Source organism: Somniosus microcephalus, unplaced genomic scaffold (genome assembly GCF_052327205.1).
Source record: "Somniosus microcephalus isolate GS21.2 unplaced genomic scaffold, FLI_Smic_1.0 scaffold1, whole genome shotgun sequence".
Taxonomy (NCBI): domain Eukaryota; kingdom Metazoa; phylum Chordata; class Chondrichthyes; order Squaliformes; family Somniosidae; genus Somniosus; species Somniosus microcephalus.
In genome coordinates, this window is record NW_028225188.1 from 4,713,641 (window position 1) to 4,731,119 (window position 17,479).

At 49.9% G+C, this 17,479-nt stretch overlaps 1 protein-coding gene and 4 non-coding genes across 5 annotated transcripts in view; all 5 read left to right on the forward strand.

Moving 5' to 3' along the window:
* Positions 1-17,479, forward strand: part of LOC147084176 (uncharacterized) — a 339,125-nt gene that overhangs the window by 259,996 nt on the left and 61,650 nt on the right. The gene's annotated exons all lie outside the window — the stretch shown is intronic.
* On the forward strand, positions 5,347-5,428 carry trnas-aga (transfer RNA serine (anticodon AGA)). The gene has a single exon. It is a non-coding gene; the product is annotated as a tRNA-Ser (tRNA).
* On the forward strand, positions 6,032-6,115 carry trnal-uaa (transfer RNA leucine (anticodon UAA)). The gene has a single exon. It is a non-coding gene; the product is annotated as a tRNA-Leu (tRNA).
* Positions 13,201-13,283, forward strand: trnal-uaa (transfer RNA leucine (anticodon UAA)). The gene has a single exon. It is a non-coding gene; the product is annotated as a tRNA-Leu (tRNA).
* trnai-uau (transfer RNA isoleucine (anticodon UAU)) lies at positions 14,777-14,859 on the forward strand. The gene has a single exon. It is a non-coding gene; the product is annotated as a tRNA-Ile (tRNA).

Below are 17,479 nucleotides of genomic sequence, written 5' to 3' on the forward strand. Positions count from 1 at the left end.
GGTGTTCTTCCGGGGGTGATGAAAGAATAGTGGGTGGAGTGGGTGGGTAATAGTTGTTGTGGTTGTTGTCGTTGTTGCTGTTGTTGTTGTAGTCGTTGTCGCTGTTGTTGTTGTAGTCGTTGTCGTTGTTGCTGTTGTTACCGGCTGGGGCGAGGTCTTTTATGGACACAGTGTCCTCCCGTCCGCCGGCGTGCCGGACATACGCATATTGTGGGTTGGCGTGGAGCAGGTGCACTGGCTCCATGAGAGGGTCCGTCTTGTGGCCCCTCACATGCTTCCGCAAAAGTACCGGACCTGGGGTGGAGAGCCATGACGGTATGGATACGCCTGAGGTGGATTTCCGGGGAAACACAAACATTAGCTCATGAGGCGTGGCATTAGTGGCGGTACACAATAGTGACCGTATTGAGTGGAGCACATCTGGGAGGACTTCCTGCCAGCGGGAGATAGGGAGGCCCTTGGTCCTTAGAGTTAGAGTGACTGCCCTCCATACTGTCCCGTTCTCTCGCTCCACCTGACCGTTACCCCGGGGGTTGTAGCTGGTGGTACGGCTCATGGCAATCCCCTTGGACAGCATGTACTGGCATAGCTCTTCACTCATGAAGGACGCCCCCCTATCCGTGTGGATATAGCTTGGCATACCAAACAGGCAGAACAGGCTGTTGAGGCATTTAATGACTGTGGCGCTGGTCATGTCTGGGCAGGGGAAGGCGAATGGGAAACGGGAGTATTCGTCCACAATGTTCAGGAAGTAAACATTGCGGTCGACGGACGGGAGGGGGCCCTTGAAATCTAAGCTAAGCCGCTCAAAGGGCCGTGTAGCTTTGATTAGGTGGGCTCTATCAGGGCGGTAGAACCGAGGCTTGCAATCAGCGCAAGTGCGGCAGTTCCTGGTCAGAGACCGAACTTCCTCAATCGAGTAGGGTAAGTTGCGGGACTTTATGAAGTGGAACAGCCGTGTGACCCCTGGGTGGCAGAGGTCGTTGTGGAGGGTCTGTAGCCGATCCCCGGTGGCGTTGGCACACATCCCTCGTGAGAGGGCGTCGGGGGATTCGTGGAGAGCTCGATCCGCCACCTAAGAATCTTATCATTTTAAATCTTCCCCCTGTTTATTATTGAACATAAACGCTACCGACCGCTGGTCGGTAAGTAGGGTGAAGCGTTTGCCGGCTAGGTAGTGCCGCCAGTGGCGCACTGCCTCCACGATGGCTTGGGCCTCCTTTTCCACGGAGGAGTGTCTGATCTTGGGCCCCTGGAGGGTCCTCGAGAAGAAAGCTACGGGCCGCCCCGCCTGGTTGAGGGTGGCCGCCAAGGCAAAGTCAGACGCATCACTTTCCACTTGAAAGGGAGTGTTCTCGTCCACTGCCTGTAGCGTGGCCCGCTCAATATCCTTCTTAATGCTTTTGAAGGCAGCATGGGCCTCAGCAGAGAGCGGGAAAGAGGATGCTTTCAAGAGGGGGTGGGCTTTATCGGAGTAAACATAGAAACATAGAGATAGGAACAGGAGTAGGCCATTCGGCCCTTCGAGCCTGCTCCGCCATTCAATGAGATCATGGCTGATCTTCGTCTGAGATCATAGCTGATCTTACCAGTTCAGTACCCCGTCCCCGCCTTTTCTCCATAACCCTTAATCCCCTTAGCCTTCAGAAATATATCCAATTCTCTCTTGAAAATATTTATTGAATTAGCCTTCACAGCCCTCTGTGGCAGGGAATTCCACAGGCTCACCACTCTTTGAGTGAAGAAATTCTTCCTCATCTCTGTTTTAAATGATTTGCCCGCTATTTTTAGACTGTGGCCCCTGGTTCTATGCTCCCCGGCCATTGGAAACATTCTCTCTGAATTCAGCCTGTCCAGGCCTGCCATAATTTTATATGTTTCGATGAGATCCCCTCTCAATCTTCTAAACTCCAGTGAGTACAAGCCCAAACTATTTAATCTCTCTTCGTAGGTCATTCCCGCCATTCCAGATATCAGCCTGGTGAATCGCCGTTGCACTCTTTCCATGGCAAGAACATCCTTCCGCAGATGGGGCGACCAAAACTGTACACAATACTCCAGATGCGGTCTCACCAGCACCTTGTACAGCTGTAGTAAGGTATCCCTATTCCTATACTCGAACCCCCTTGATATGAAGGCCAACATACCATTTGCCTTCTTAATCGCCTGTTGCACCTGTATGCTCTCCTTCAGTGACTGGTGCACAAGAACACCCAGGTCCCTCTGCACTTCCCCATCTCCCAATCTATTGCCATTTAGATAATAATCTACCCTCCTGTTTTTACCCCCAAAGTGGATAACCTCGCATTTATCCACATTATAGTGCATCTGCCATGTATCCGCCCATTCCCCCAACCTGTCCAAATCGCACTGTAGCCTCCTGACATCCTCATCAGAGCCCACCCCTCCTCCTAGTTTAGTGTCGTCAGCGAATTTGGAAATATTGCATCCAATTCCCTGATCCAGATCATTTATATATATTGTGAACAGCTGGGGTCCCAGGACAGATCCTTGCGGCACCCCGCTGGTCACTGCCTGCCACTCCGAAAATGAGCCGTTTATTCCAACTCTCTGTTTTCTATCCGCCAGCCAGTTCTCTAGTAGGGACCCATTGGGCATAATACGAGAATAACCCCAGGCACCTTTTCAGGGCTTTGGGAGTGTTGGGCAGGGGCAGCTCCCGTAGGGGGCGCAATCGGTCGGGGTCTGGTCCGATTTCCCCATTCTCCACCACGCTGCCTAGTATGCAGAGGCGCGTGGTGTTGAAAATGCACTTGTCCTCGTTGTAGGTGAGGTTGAGTTTTTGTGCGGTTTTCAGAAACCTCGCGAGGTTTGAGTCGTGGTCCTGTTGGTTGTGGCCGCAGATGGTGACGTTGTCGAGATAGAGGAAGGTTGCCTGCAAGTGGTACCATGCGGTCCATCTCCCTCTGAAAGACCGAGACCCCATTCGTCACCCCAAAGGGGACTCTGAGGAACTGGTAGAGGCGTCCGTTTGCCTCGAAGGCGGTGTACGAACGGTTCTCTGGTCTGATAGGGAGCTGGTGGTACGCTGACTTGAGGTCGATAGTGGAGAACACCCGGTATTGGGCAATTTGGTTCACCATCTCGGATATGCGGGGTAGCGGGTAGGCGTCTAGTTGGGTATAGATGTTGACTGATTGACTATAGTCAATCACCATCCGCTTCTTCTCGCTACCCCTCACCACCACCACTTAGGCGTGCCACGGGCTGTTGCTGCGTTCAATAATGCACTCCCTCAGGAGCCTGTCTACCTTGGTCGCGATAAACCGCCTGTCCTCCCAGCTGTACCTCCTGCTTTTGGTCGCTATTGGCCGGCAGTTAGGGGTAAGGTTCGCGAATAGCGAAGACGGCTTTACCTTCAGGGTAGCCAGACCGCACACTGTGAGGGGCGGCTGGGTCCCACCGAAATTGAATGTGATGCTTTGGTGGTGGCACTGAAAATCCAGGCCCAAGATCATGCTCACACATAAATCCTTCATAATTAACAGTTTAAAATTATTATATACAGTGCCTTTAACGGACAATCGTACCGCGCAGTAACCCGCAATAGTTGATATCTGGGTTTTGTCGGCCATAGAGATCGTGCCCTGAGTAGGGACTATAGTTAGAGAGAGTCGTTGTACCAGACCAGGGTGAATGAAGCTCTCCGTGCTCCCGCTGTCAATTAAACATTTAACCTTGCACCCGTTTACCTCGATGTCCACCATCGATTTGGATAGTGGGTGCGGTCTGGACTGGTCCACTGTGATCGACGCCACTGTAGGGCCCTGATCGGGACAAGATGGTGGGCCACACGAGGCCGGGTAAGATGGCGTCCACGATGTCTGCTCGCGAGATGGCGGACCCCACAAGGTCGGACAAGATGGCGTCCAAGATGGCCGCTCCCACGGCGCGCACGCGGCGGTGGCGGGTTTGCCTGTGGGGTTCCCTCTGCACACCTTCCCAAAGTGCCCCTTCTTACCGCACTTACAGCAGGTGGTGCCTTTCGCCGGGCACAGGTTCCTGGTGTGCTTCGGCTGCCCGCAGAAGTAGCATTTGGGGCCCCGATGCGTCGCGGCGGTCGTAGGGCTTCTGGGGGGAGAGCAGGGCCCCGACGGTGTTGGGCTACCGGGCGGAGAAGATGTCTTCCAACATGGCGGCACCCTTGGTGTGTACGAGGCGGCGTGGGCCGCGCGGCCTGAAGAATAGGAGTCAGAGTTCTTCTGAGCCACATCCAGCGATCGCGCTGTGTCCACAGCCTGTGTCAGATCTAGGCCCGTTTTCTCTAGCAGTCTCTGCCGGATGTAATTAGAGCTAAGGCCTGCGATAAAGGCATCCCGAATAAGCTCGTCTGTGTATACCGTGGCTTTCACGTCTTTGCATTTGCAGTCTTTGCCATAGCACTTTTAGGGTGACTAGAAAGTCCTCTAGCGACTCTCCGGGTCGCTGTGTGCAGGTAGCAAGCAGATGCCTGGCGTACACCTCGTTGGTAGGCTGCTGATAGTGGGCCTTTAGAATGTTGCAGGCATCCAGGTAGGTGGCGGCGTCTTGGATGAGTGGAAAAACCCGGTGGCTTACCCGATTCTGCAGGATCCCGAGTTTCACATCTCCGGTGGCTCTAGAGGCTGTGACGGCTTCAGAGTTGGCCATAAAAAACTCCAAGCACTGGAACCAGTGTCCAAACCGTGCCGATGCATCCGAAGCATGCGGGTCCAAATCCAAGCGTTCCGGTTTCAAAAGTTGATCCATCGTTGAAAGTTTGCTAATAAAATTGATGCGCCTCAATAACTTCAAGGCTCAAAGTTAACTGGATAAAACTAGGCTTTTATTAGCAAAGAAAGATGCCTGTGTCTTCACCTAGCATTCTGCTGTTCTGCTGCAAGACAAGCCTGGGCTTGTCTTAAGTAGGGCCAGGTATGGGCGGAGCCGACACTCCCAATGGGGAGAAAGGGGGCGGTGCACTATATACAATACAAGGTAAAAACACAGGAGCAGGCAATACAATATATGTAGTTAAATACAGAGTCTGATGAATGACATATTTCATCACACAGAGAACGCCCAGCAGTGACTTTGGTCAGTTTAGTGGAGTATCCCCACCTGTTGCACGGTTGAGTGGGGCTCTGCGATGGGGCAAAATGCATCTTTAAGATGTGAAATAGTATTTAAATTGGTTCGTGTTAAAAGGCGAGGGAGGAACATGGAAGAGTAAAAAATTGTGAGTGGAGATTGTCTCTTTGAGAATGTTCTTGAGCGGAGACTGTTCAGGGACTGAGTGCTGTTTTGCTCCAGAGCGATGGATGATTGCGATTTTATCTGAGCAACATTTAAAGCCTGACAGACCCAGTCGTCGTGGCCGAGTGGTTAAGGCGATGGACTAGAAATCCATTGGGGTCTCCCCGCGTAGGTTCGAATCCTGCCGACTACGGTTCCTGCATTTTTCAATCCATTTCATTTCAAAATGTAACCAAATCCCTGGAGAACTAATCTTGAATTAAATCCCACAACTTTCAACACCTCGAGATTTTTCTCGTTTTCATTGGTCTGCAAGTATTCACAAAATTTATGGTCAGAAATGGAACAACAATCAGGCAAATTACCGACAGTGTTTCTCTCTACCTGCCTGTCTCTCTCGATGTCTAAGTCACTCTATGTGTGTGTCTGTGTTGATGTGTATGTCTGTCTGTGTACATGTGGGACTTTCTGTTTCTGTCTGTGTGTGTCTGCCGGTCACTCGGGTAACAAGCGGGGATACTTTCCTCAGCCTTCACCTCCTTCCTAAAGTGTGGTTCCCCAGAATTGGACACAATACTCCAGCTGGGGCCGAACTAGTGTTTTATTTAGGTTTGGCATAACTTCCTGGCTTGTGTACTCTGTGCCTCCATTTACAAAGCCCAGGATCCCATCTGCTTTATTAACTGCTTTGTTAACCTGTCCTGCCACCAAGGAAATCTCTGCTCTGCTCAACTCTGTGGCAGGGTGGGGCTTGAAGCCCCGATTCTCACAGAGACAGTCCCTACAGGTGACTAGCACCAGGATGGCCGCGTGGTTAAGGCGTTGGACTTAAAATCCAATGGGTTTATACCTGTGTGGGTTCGAGCCCCACTCCTGTGTAACTCTTTAATTTAAGACCTATTTCCTTTCATCCTGCTCAATGACACTCATTTGTCATCAGCTGAATCTCCATGCAAACAAACAATGAGATGTTTATAGATACGGAAAGAAAGATTTCATATTTACATGTAATTCTTAAAGTGCTATTTTGGAATCTGCTGAATCTGTATTTTTGCTCACTCTCAACTAACAAAGAGAAGTAATCGTAAAATGTTTTTATATCTTTCAGTCTCCACCTCTGTCTCACTATCTGTCTCTCTGTCTCCCTCTCATTCTGTCACTCTCTTTCTGTCTCTCTGTTACGCATTTGTCATACGCCTCCTTTTTTGTCTCTCACTCTGTCTGTCTCTCTGCCTGTCTCTCTGTCTCTGTATGTCTCTCTGTCTTTGTCTGTCTGTCTGACTGTCTTTCTCTGTCTGTCACTCTGTCTCTGTCTGTCTCTCTGTCTTTCTCTGTCCGTCTCTCTGTCTTGCTCTGTCTGTCTCTGTCTCTGTATGTCTCTCTGTCTGTCTGTCTCTCTTTCTGTCTCTCTCTGTCTTTCTCTCTGTCTTTCTGTCTCTATGTCTCTCTGTCTTTCTCTGTCTGGCTCTCTCTCTCTCTCTGTATGTCTCTCTGTCAGTCTCTCTCTCTCTCTCTCTCTGCCTTTCTCCGTCTGTCACTCTGTCGCTGTCTGTCTCTCTCTCTGTCTCACTCTGCCCAGGTCTGTTCACAGGTCGATTCTTGCTCTGACAGCCTTCGCGTTCATCAATTCCTCGTTAGTATAGTTGTGAGTATCTCCGTCTGTTACGCGGGAGACTGGGGTTCAATTTCCCGACGGGGAGGAAGCATTTTTAACATCTCTGTCTGTAGGTGTCTCTGTCTGTTTCTCTCTCTGTGTCTCTCTCTGTATGGCTCTTTGTCTGTCTCTGTCTGTTTCTCTCCGTCTGTCTCTGTCTGTCTCTGTCTCTCACCCTCTGTCTCTCTCTCTGCGAGTGTCTCTCTCTTTGTCTGTCTCTCTCTGTCTATCTCTCTCTCTGTGTATGGCTCTCTGACTGTTTCTCTCTGTCTGTCTCTCTCTGTCTTTCTCTCTGTCTGTTTCTCTGTCTTTCTCTCTCTGTGTCTGTCTCTTTCTCTCTATCTCTGTCTTTGTCCCTGTCTCTCTGCCTCTCTCTGTCTTTCTCATTTGTCAAGTTCTGTTCACAGCTCGATTCTTACTTTGGCAAACTACATGTGTCAGTTCCTAGTTAGTATGGTGGTGAGTATCTTTGCCTGTCACGCAGAAGACCAGGTTTCAATTCCCCAATGGGGAGGATGAGTTTATCATTCCAAATTTTAAACCTTTGGCCAACTCCTTAAAAACCACCTTGGAAAAGTAGAACTGAAAGAAATCAACTAAAATAATTTTAAAAGATTTACTGGCATACGAAGAACTGTATAACTACTTCCTGCACCAGTTCCTCGTTAGTATAGAGCTCTCTCTCTCTCTCTGTTTCCCTCTCTCTCTCTCTGTTTCCCTCTCCCTTTTGTGTGGGGCGCGGAGGAGGGAGAGAGTGACAGAGAAAAAGAGATCAACAGGGTTACGGACTGTCTGTCTGTCTCTCTCTTTGTCCTCTCTATCTTTGTGTCTCTCTTTCTTTGTCCTCTCTATCTTTGTGTCTCTCTCTTTGTCCTCTCTATCTTTGTGTCTCTCTTTCTTTGTCTGTCTCCGTCTTTCTGTCTGTGTCTCTCTCTCTGCCTCTCTCTGTTTCTCTCTCACTCTTTGTTTCCCTTGATGTGCCTCAATAATTCCGAGACTCGATGTTAGCGAAACAAAACAAGGCTTTTATTAACTTAGAAAGTAACACGTAAGAGAGAGAGGTATCTTCCTTCTGGAGACTGAGGCCAGACTGAGCTAGCTTACAAAAGGGGCCAGGTATGGGCGGAGCCCTACACACACAGCACATTCCAGCACATTCCAATAAACAGTACAATGAGGACTGGGGGAAGGGAAATGACACTGAAACCGACCACAGTCACAGGCAGTGATGAATGGAATATTTCATCACATTCACCCCTTCTATGGATTTAGTCTGTTCGGGGGTTTGATAGTCCTCTGCGACCAACGTGGCTGTTGTGGTGCCGCGGGTGTCGGCTGGGTGTCCCCGGTAGTCTCCTGGGTCTCTGCCGGGGGTGCCGCCAGGGTTGTTGAAGGGGTAGTTGGTGGGGGTGCCATTGGTCGATGTTCTTCCGGGGGTGATGAAAGAGTAGTGGGTGGGTAAGAGTTGCTGTGATCATTGTTGCTGCTATTGCCGTGGTTGTTGTCGATGCCGGCTGGGGCGACGTCTTTTATGGACACGGTGTCCTCCCTTCCGTCGGCGTGCCAGACATATGCGTATTGGGGGTTGGCGTGGAGTAGGTGTACTGGCTCCACGAGAGGGTCCGTCTTGTGGCCCCTCACATGCCTTCGCACGAGTACCGGACCTGGGGTGGAGAGCCATGACGGCATGGATACGCCTGAGGTGGATTTCCGGGGAAAGACAAACATTCGTTCATGAGGCGTGGCATTAGTGGCCGTACACAATAGCGACCGTATCGAATGGAGCACATCCAAGAGGACTTCCTGCCAGCGGGAGATAGGGAGGCCCTTGGTCCTTAGAGCTAGAGTGACTGCTTTCCATACTGTCCCGTTCTCTCGCTCCACTTGGCCGTTACCCCGGGGGTTGTAGCTGGTGGTACGGCTCGTGGCGATCCCCTTGGACAGCATGTACTGGCGTAGCTCTTCACTCATGAAGGACACCCCCCTATCCGTATGGATGTAGCTCGGCATACCGAACAGGCAGAACAGGCTGTTGAGGCATTTAATGACCGTGGCGCTGGTCATGTCTGGGCAGGGGAAGGCGAATGGGAACCGGGAGTATTCGTCCACAATGTTCAGGAAGTAAACATTGCGGTCGACGGACGGGAGGGGGCCCTTGAAATCTAAGCTGAGCCGCTCAAAGGGCCGTGTAGCTTTGATTAAGTGGGCTCTATCTGGGCGGTAGAACCGAGGCTTGCACTCAGCGCAAGTGCGGCAGTTCCTGGTCAGAAACCGAACTTCCTCAATTGAGTAGGGTAAGTTACAGGACTTTATGAAGTGGAACAGCCGCGTGACCCCTGGGTGGCAGAGGTCGTTGTGGAGGGTCTGTAGCCGATCCCCGGTGACGCTGGCACACATCCCTCGTGAGAGGGCGTCAGGGGATTCGTTAAGGGCCCCTGGCCGGTAAATGATGTCGTACTCGAAGGTGGAGAGCTCGATCCGCCACCTAAGAATCTTATCATTTTTAATCTTCCCCCTCTGTTTATTATTGAACATAAACGCTACCGACCGCTGGTCGGTAAGTAGGGTGAAGCGTTTGCCGGCTAGGTAGTGGCGCCAGTGGCGCACTGCCTCCACGATGGCTTGGGCCTCCTTTTCCACGGAGGAGTGTCTGATCTCAGGCCCTTGGAGGGTCCTCGAGAAGAAAGCTACGGGCCGCCCCGCCTGGTTGAGGGTGGCCGCCAAGGCGAAGTCAGACGCATCACTTTCCACTTGAAATGGAGTGTTCTCGTCCACTGCCTGTAGCGTGGCCCGCTCAATATCCTGCTTAATGCTTTTGAAGGCGGCGTGGGCCTCAGCAGAGAGCGGAAAAGAGGATGCTTTCAAGAGGGGGCGGGCTTTGTCGGAGTAGTTGGGGACCCATTGGGAATAATAAGAAAATAACCCCAGGCACCTTTTCAGGGCTTTGGGAGTGTTGGGCAGGGGCAGCTCCCGTAGGGGGCGCAATCAGTCGGGGTCTGGTCCGATTTCCCCATTCTCCACCATGCTGCCTAGTATGCAGAGGCGCGTGGTGTTGAAAACGCACTTGTCCTCGTTGTAGGTGAGGTTGAGTTTTTGTGCGGTTTCCAGGAACCTCTCGAGGTTCGAGTTGTGATCCTGCTGATTGTGGCCGCAGATGGTGACGTTGTCGAGGTAGGGGAAGGTTGCCTGCAAGTGGTGGTCATTGACCATGCGGTCCATCTCCCTCTGAAAAACCGAGACCCCATTCGTCACCCCAAAGGGGACTCTGAGGAATTGGTAGAGGCGTCCGTTTGCCTCGAAGGCAGTGTACGGGCGGTCCTCTGGTCTGATAGGGAGCTGGTGGTACGCTGACTTGAGGTCAATGGTGGAGAACACCCGGTATTGGGCGATTTGGTTCACCATTTCTGATATGCGGGGTAGCGGGTAGGCGTCTAGTTGGTGTACCTGTTGATTGTTTGACTATAGTCGATCACCATCCATTTCTTCTCGCTACCCCTTACCACTACCACTTGGGTGCGCCACGGGCTGTTGCTGCGTTCAATAATGCGCTCTTTCAGGAGCCTGTCTACCTCGGTCGCGATAAACCGCCTGTCCTCCCAGCTGTACCTCCTGCTTTTGGTCGCTATTGGCCGGCAGTTAGGGGTAAGGTTCGCGAATAGCGAAGGCGGCTTTACCTTCAGGGTAGCCAGACCGCACACTGTGAGGGGCGGCTGGGACCCACCGTACTTGAGCGTGATGCTTTGGTGGTTGCACTGGAAATCCAGGCCCAAGATCACGCTCGCACATAGGTTCTTCATGATTAATACTTTAAAATTATCGTATACAGTTCCGTTAATGCCCAATTGTACCGTGCAGTAACCCAGAATGGTCGATGTCTGGGTTTTATCAGCCATAGAGATGGTACCCTGAGCAGGGACCACCTTTAGGGAGAGTTGCTGTGCCAGTTCAGGGTGGATAAAACTCTCCGTGCTTCCACTGTCAATTAAACATTTAACCCGGCACCCGTTTACCTCGATGTCCACCATTGATTTGGATAGCGGGTGCGGCCTGGTCTGGTCCACTGTGACCAATGCCACTGTAGGGCCCTGATCGATACAAGATGGCGTCCACGCTGTCTGCTCATAAGATGGCGGACCCCACGAGGTCGGGCAAGATGGCGTCCAAGATGGCCGCTCCCACGGCGCACACGCGGCGGTGGCGGGTTTTCCGGCGGTTGGTTTTCCGGCGGGGTTCCCTCTGCACACCTTCCCGAAGTGCCCCTTCTTACCGCACTTAAAGCAGGTGGTGCCTTTCGCCGGGCACAGGTTTCTGGTGTGTTTTGGCTGCCCGCAGAAGTAGCAGTTGGGTCCCTGACGCATCGCGGCTGTCGTAGGGCTTCTGGGGGGAGAGCGGGGCCCCGCCGGTGTCGGGCTGCCGGGCGGGGAAGATGCCTTCCAAGATGGCGGCGCCCTCGGTGCACACGTGGCGGCGTGGACGGCGCGGGCTGAAGAGTAGGCGTCCGAGTTTCTCTGGGCCACATCCAGGGATCGCGCGGTGTCCGCAGCCTGTTTCAGGTCCAACCCCGTTTTTTCCAGCAGTCTTTGCCGGATGTAAGTGGAGCTGAGGCCTGTGATAAAGGCATCGCGAACAAGCTCGTCAGTGTACACTGCGGCTTTTACATCTCGGCACTTGCAGTCTTTGCCAAGCATTTTCAGGGTGCTTAGGAACTCCTCCACCGATTCCCCAGGTCGCTGTGCGCGAGTAGCGAGCAGATGCCTAGCATACACCTCATTCGTAGGCTGCTGGTAATGCACCTTTAAGATGTCGCAGGCGGCCAGGTACGTATCGGCGTCTTGGATGAGGGGGTAAACCCGGTGGCTTACCCAATTCCACAGAATTCCGAGTCTCATCCTCGCAGCGTCCGTAGCGTCTTTGACGGCTGCGGAATTGTCCAGGAAGAATTCCATACACTCAAACCAGTGGCCGAAGCGTGCTGATGCGTCCGGAGCATGTTGATCCAAATCCAAACGTTCGGGTTTCAGGAGTTGATCCATAGTGTTGAAAAATAAGTTAATAAAATTGATGTGCCTCAATAATTCCGAGACTCGATGTTAGCGAAACAAAACAAGGCTTTTATTAACTTAGAAAGTAACACGTAAGAGAGAGAGGTATCTTCCTTCTGGAGACTGAGGCCAGACTGAGCTAGCTTACAAAAGGGGCCAGGTATGGGCGGAGCCCTACACACACAGCACATTCCAATAAACAATACAATGAGGACTGGGGGAAGGGAAATGACACTGAAACCGACCACAGTCACAGGCAGTGATGAATGGAATATTTCATCACATCCCTCTCCTTGCTCACTCCTCCCTCTGGGTCTGGTGAATGAGCCCAGGTCTGCTCACTGCGCGATTCTTGCTCTGTGCTTAGCAGAGACTGCACAGCAGTGTCTTCCGTCAGTTCCTTGTAAAATATAGTGAAGTATCCCCACTTGTTACGTGGGAGACCGGGGCTCTAATTCCTCAAACGGGATGTGAGCATTTCTAAGATATCAGTCTGTAATGATGTATCCCAGTGTAAATTCAAGTTAAAAAGCTACAGTGAAAAACAGAAGAGTGAAAATTGCGAGAGAGGATTGTCTCTTTAAAAGTTTCTTCAATATAGACTGTTTCGGGGCGAAGTGCTCTTATGGTATAGAGTGATGGATGATTGCGATTTTATCTGGGCAACATTTAACGTCTCACAGACCTAGTAGTCGTGGCTGAGTGGTTGAGGCGTTGGACTAGAAATCCATTGGGGTCTCCCTGTGCAGTTTTGAATCCTGCCGACTACAGTTCCAGCATTTTTCATCCCATTTCATTTCAAAATGTAACCAAATCCCTGGAGAACTAATCCTGAGTTGGGCGGAATTAAATCCCACACTTTTCAACACCTCAAAGTTTTTCACTTTTTCATTGTGCAAGTATGCACGAAATATATGGTCGGAAATAGAACCACAATCAGGCAAATCAGGGTTTAAACTAATTTGGCAGTGGTCCATCCTTTCCTCGCATTTCTGGTATCATCCTTGTAAATCTTCTCTGTACCCTCTCTGTGTCTGTGTGTCTCTCTGTGTCGGTCTGTGTGTCTCTCTCTGTGTCTGTGTGTCTGTCTGTGTCTGTGTGTTTATGTGTGTGTCTCGCTATGTCTGTGTGTCTGTCTGTGTCTGTGTGACTATGTGTGTGTCTCTCTCTGTGTCGGTCTGTGTGTCTCGCTCTGCTCTGCTCAACTCTGTGGCAAGGTGAAGCTTGAAGGCCCGATTCTCTCAGACACAGTCCACAAGCAATCCCAACACCAGGATGGCCGAGTGGTTAAAGTGTTGGACTTAAAATCCAATGGGTTTATAACCACGTGCGTTCAAACCCCACTCCTAGTAACTCTTTAATTTAAGATCCATTTCCTTTCATTCTGCTCAGTGACACTCATTTGTCAACAGCTGATTCTCCAACAAACAATGAGATGTTTATAGATATGGAAAGAAAGATCCCATATGTAATTCTTAGTGATATTTTGTCATCTGCTGAATCTGCATTTTTCTCTCTCTCTCTGTAACTCTCAACTAACAAAGAGAAGGGATCGTGAAATGTTTTTACGTCTTTCAGTCTCCACCTCTCTCTGTCTCACTAGTTGTTTCCATCTCATTCTCTCACTCTCTTTTTCTCTCTCTTTCTGTCTCTCACTGTCTGTGTCTCTCTGTCTATCTCTCTCTGTATGGTCCTCTGTCTTTCTCTGCCTGTCTCTGGCCCTCTCTGTCTGTCTCTCTCTGTCTTTCTCTCTCTGTCTCTTTCTCTGTCTTTCTCTCTCTGTCTGTCTCTCTCTCTGATTGTCTCTCCCTTTCTCTCTTTGTCCCTGTCTCTCTCTCTGTCTTTCTCATTTGTCCAGTTGTGTTCACAGCTCGATTCTTGCTCTGGCAAGCTCTGCACATGTCATTTCCTCGTTAGCCTGCTCCACCATTTAATGAGATCATGGTTGATCGTCCAAATTCAGTACCCTGCCCCTGCCTTCTCCCCATACCCCTTGATCCCTTTAGCCTTAAGAAATATATCCAACTCCGTCTTGAATATATTTAATGAATTGGCCTCCACTGCCTTCTGTGGTAGAGAGTTCCACAAGTTCACCACTCTCTGGGTGAAGAAATTCCTCCTCATCTCTGTCCTAAAAGTCACACAAACCCAGTAGTCGTGGCCGAGTGGTTAAAGCGATGGACTAGAAATTCATTGGGGTCTCCCCACGCAAGTTTGAATGCTGCCGACGACGATTCCAACATTTTTCATTTCATTTCAAAATGCAACAAAGTCCCTGGAGAACTAATCCTGAGTTAGGCGGAATTAAATCCCACAACTTTCAACACCTCGTGATTTTTCTCGTTTTCATTGATCTGCAAGTATTCAGCAAATATACGGTCGGAAATAGAACAGAATTCAGACAAATTACTGACAGTGTTTCTCTCTACCTGTCTGTCTCTCTCTCTCTATATATCTAAGTCACTCTATGTGTGTGTCTGTGTTGATGTGTATGTCTGTCTGTGTACATGTGGGACTTTCTGTTCCTGTCTCTGTGTCTGCCGGTCACTCGGGTAACAAGCGGGGATACTTTCCTCAGCCTTCACCTCCTTCCTAAAGTGTGGTTCCCCAGAATTGGACACAATACTCCAGCTGGGACCGAACTAGTGTTTTATTTAGGTTTAGCATAACTTCCTGGCTTGTGTACTCTGTGCCTCCATTTATAAAGCCCAGGATCCCATCTGCTTTATTAACTGCTTTGTTAACCTGTCCTGCCACCGAGGAAATCTCTGCTCTGCTCAACTCTGTGGCAGGGTGGGGCTTGAAGCCCCGATTCTCACAGAGACAGTCCACAAATGTTAACAGTACCAGGATGGCCGAGTGGTTAAGGCGTTGGACTTATGATCCAGTGGGTTTATGCCCTCGCGGGTTTGAACCCCACTCCTGGTAACTCTTTAAGTTAAGATCCATTTCCTTTCATCCTGCTCAACGACACTCATTTGTCATCTGCTGATTCTCCAACAAACAATGAGATGTTTTTGATATGGAAAGAAATAGCTCACAGGTAATTCTTAAAGTGCTATTTTGGCATCTGCTGAATCTGCATTATTCTCTCACTCTCTCTGTCACTCTCAACCAATGAAGCAAAGGGATCGTGAAATGTTTTTACATCTTTCAGTCTCCACCTCTCTCTGTCTGACTAGTGGTTTCCATCTCATTCTCTCACTCTCTTTTTCTCTCTCTTTCTGTCTCTGTTGCACATTTGTCATGCGCCTCCTTTTTTGTCTCTCACTCTGTCTGTCTCTCTGTCTGTCTCTCTCTCTCTGTCTGTCTCTCTCTTTATCTCTCTCTGTATGGCTCTCTGTCTGTTTCTCTCTGTCTGTCTCTGTCTGTTTCTTTCTGTCTGTCTCTGTTTGTTTCTCTCTGTCTGTCTCTGTCTGTTTCTCTCTGTCTGTCTCTGTCTGTTTCTCTCTGTCTCTGTCTGTTTCTCTCTGTCTGTCTCTGTCTGTTTCTCTCTGTCTGTCTCTGTCTGTTTCTCTCTGTCTGTCTCTGTCTGTTTCTCTCTGTCTCTGTCTGTTTCTCTCTGTCTGTCTCTGTCTGTTTCTCTCTGTCTGTCTCTGTCTGTTTCTCTGTCTGTCTCTGTCTGTTTCTCTATGTCTGTCTCTGTCTGTTTCTCTATGTCTGTCTCTGTCTGTTCTCTCTGTCTGTCTCTGTTTGTTTCTCTCTGTCTGTCTCTGTCTGTTTCTCTCTGTCTGTCTCTGTCTGTTTCTCCCTGTCTGTCTCTGTCTGTTTCTCTCTGTCTGTCTCTGTTTGTTTCTCTCTGTCTGTTTCTCTCTGTCTGTCTCTGTCTGTTTCTCTCTGTCTGTCTCTGTCTGTTTCTCTCTGTCTGTTTCTCTCTGTCTGTCTCTGTTTGTTTCTCTCAGTATGTCTGTGTCTTTCTCTCTCTGACTGCCTCTCTCTTTGTCGCTGTCACTGTCTTTGTCCTTGTCTCTCTCTCTGCCTTTCTCATTTGTCAAGTTCTGTGCACAGCTCGATTCTTGCTCTGGCAAACTGTATGTGTCAATTCATCATTAGTATTGTGGTGAGTATCCCCGCCTGTCACGTGGGAGACCGGGGTTCAATTCCCTGACAGGGAGGATGATTTTAACATTCCAAATTTTAAACCTTTGGGCAACCCCTTAAAAACCTCCTTGGAAAAGTAGAACAGAAAAAAAATCAACTAAAGTAATTTTAAAAGATTTACTGTCATACGAAGAACTGTGTAACCACTCCTGCACCAGTTCCTCGTTAGTATAGAGCTCTCTCTCTCTCTCTGTTTCCCTCTCCCTTTTGTGTGGGGCACGGAGGAGGGAGAGACTGACAGAAAGAGATTAACAGGGTTACGGACAAAAAGCGGGGGGTGGGACTGAGCACAACTGCTCTTTCAATGGGACAGCACAGGCACGGCGGGCTGAATGGCCTCCTTCTGGGCTGTAAGTTTCTATGAATCCATGAAACTCAGAAAAGCTTATGAGACATAACGACACATATAGAGAGTGCAGACAAACATGTCTGTGTGTGTGTGTGTTTGAGTCTCTGTCTCAAGCACTGTATAACTACTTCCTCTACCAGGTCCCTGATAGTATCGTGGTGAGGATTCAACACCCCGACACGTTCGCTCTGTCTCTCTCTTTTGTTCCTCCCCCAGTCTCTCTCTCTGTGTCTCCCTTTCTCTCTCTCAGTGTCTCTCTCTCAGTGTCCCTCTCTCAGTCTCTCTCTCTGTGTCTCCCTTTCTCTCTCTCAGTGTCTCTCTCTCAGTGTCTCTCTCTGTGTCTCTCTCTTTGTGTCTCCCTTTCTCTCTCTCAGTGTCTCTCTCTCAGTGTCTCTCTCTGTGTCTCTCTCGCTCTTTGTTTCCCTCTCCTTGCTCACTCCTCCCTCTGGGGCTGGTGAATGAGCCCAGGTCTGTCCACAGCGCCATTCTTGCTCTGAGCTTCTGCAGAGAACGCACAGCAGTGACTTTCATCAGTTTAGTGAAGTATTGTCGCCAGTTGAATGGGGTTCAATTCTACATACATAGATACATAGAAGATAGGAGCAGGAGTAGGCCATTCGGCCCTTCGTGCCTGCTCCGCCATTCGATGAGATCATGGCTGATCCTTTAATTCAGTATCCCGTCCCCGCCTTCTCTCCGTAACCCTTAACCCCTTTTGCCCGTAGAAATATATCTAATTCCCTCTTAAATATATTTAATGAGCTGGCGTACACTGCCCTCTGTGGCAATGAGTTCCACAGGTTCACCACTCTCTGAGTGAAGAAATTCCCCCTCATCTCTGTCCTAAATGGTTTAGCCCTTATCCTTAAATTATGTCCTCTAGTTCTGTTCTCACCCGCCAAGGGAAACATTCCTTCTGCATCCAGTCTGTCTAGACCTGTCAGAATTTTATACACTTCTATGAGGTCCCCTCTCAATCTTCTAAACTCCAGTGTGTACATCCCTAAACTACATAGTCTCTCCTCATAGGTCATTCCCGCCATTCCTGGTATCAGCCTGGTGAATCGCCGCTGCACCCCCTCCATGGCAAGAACATCC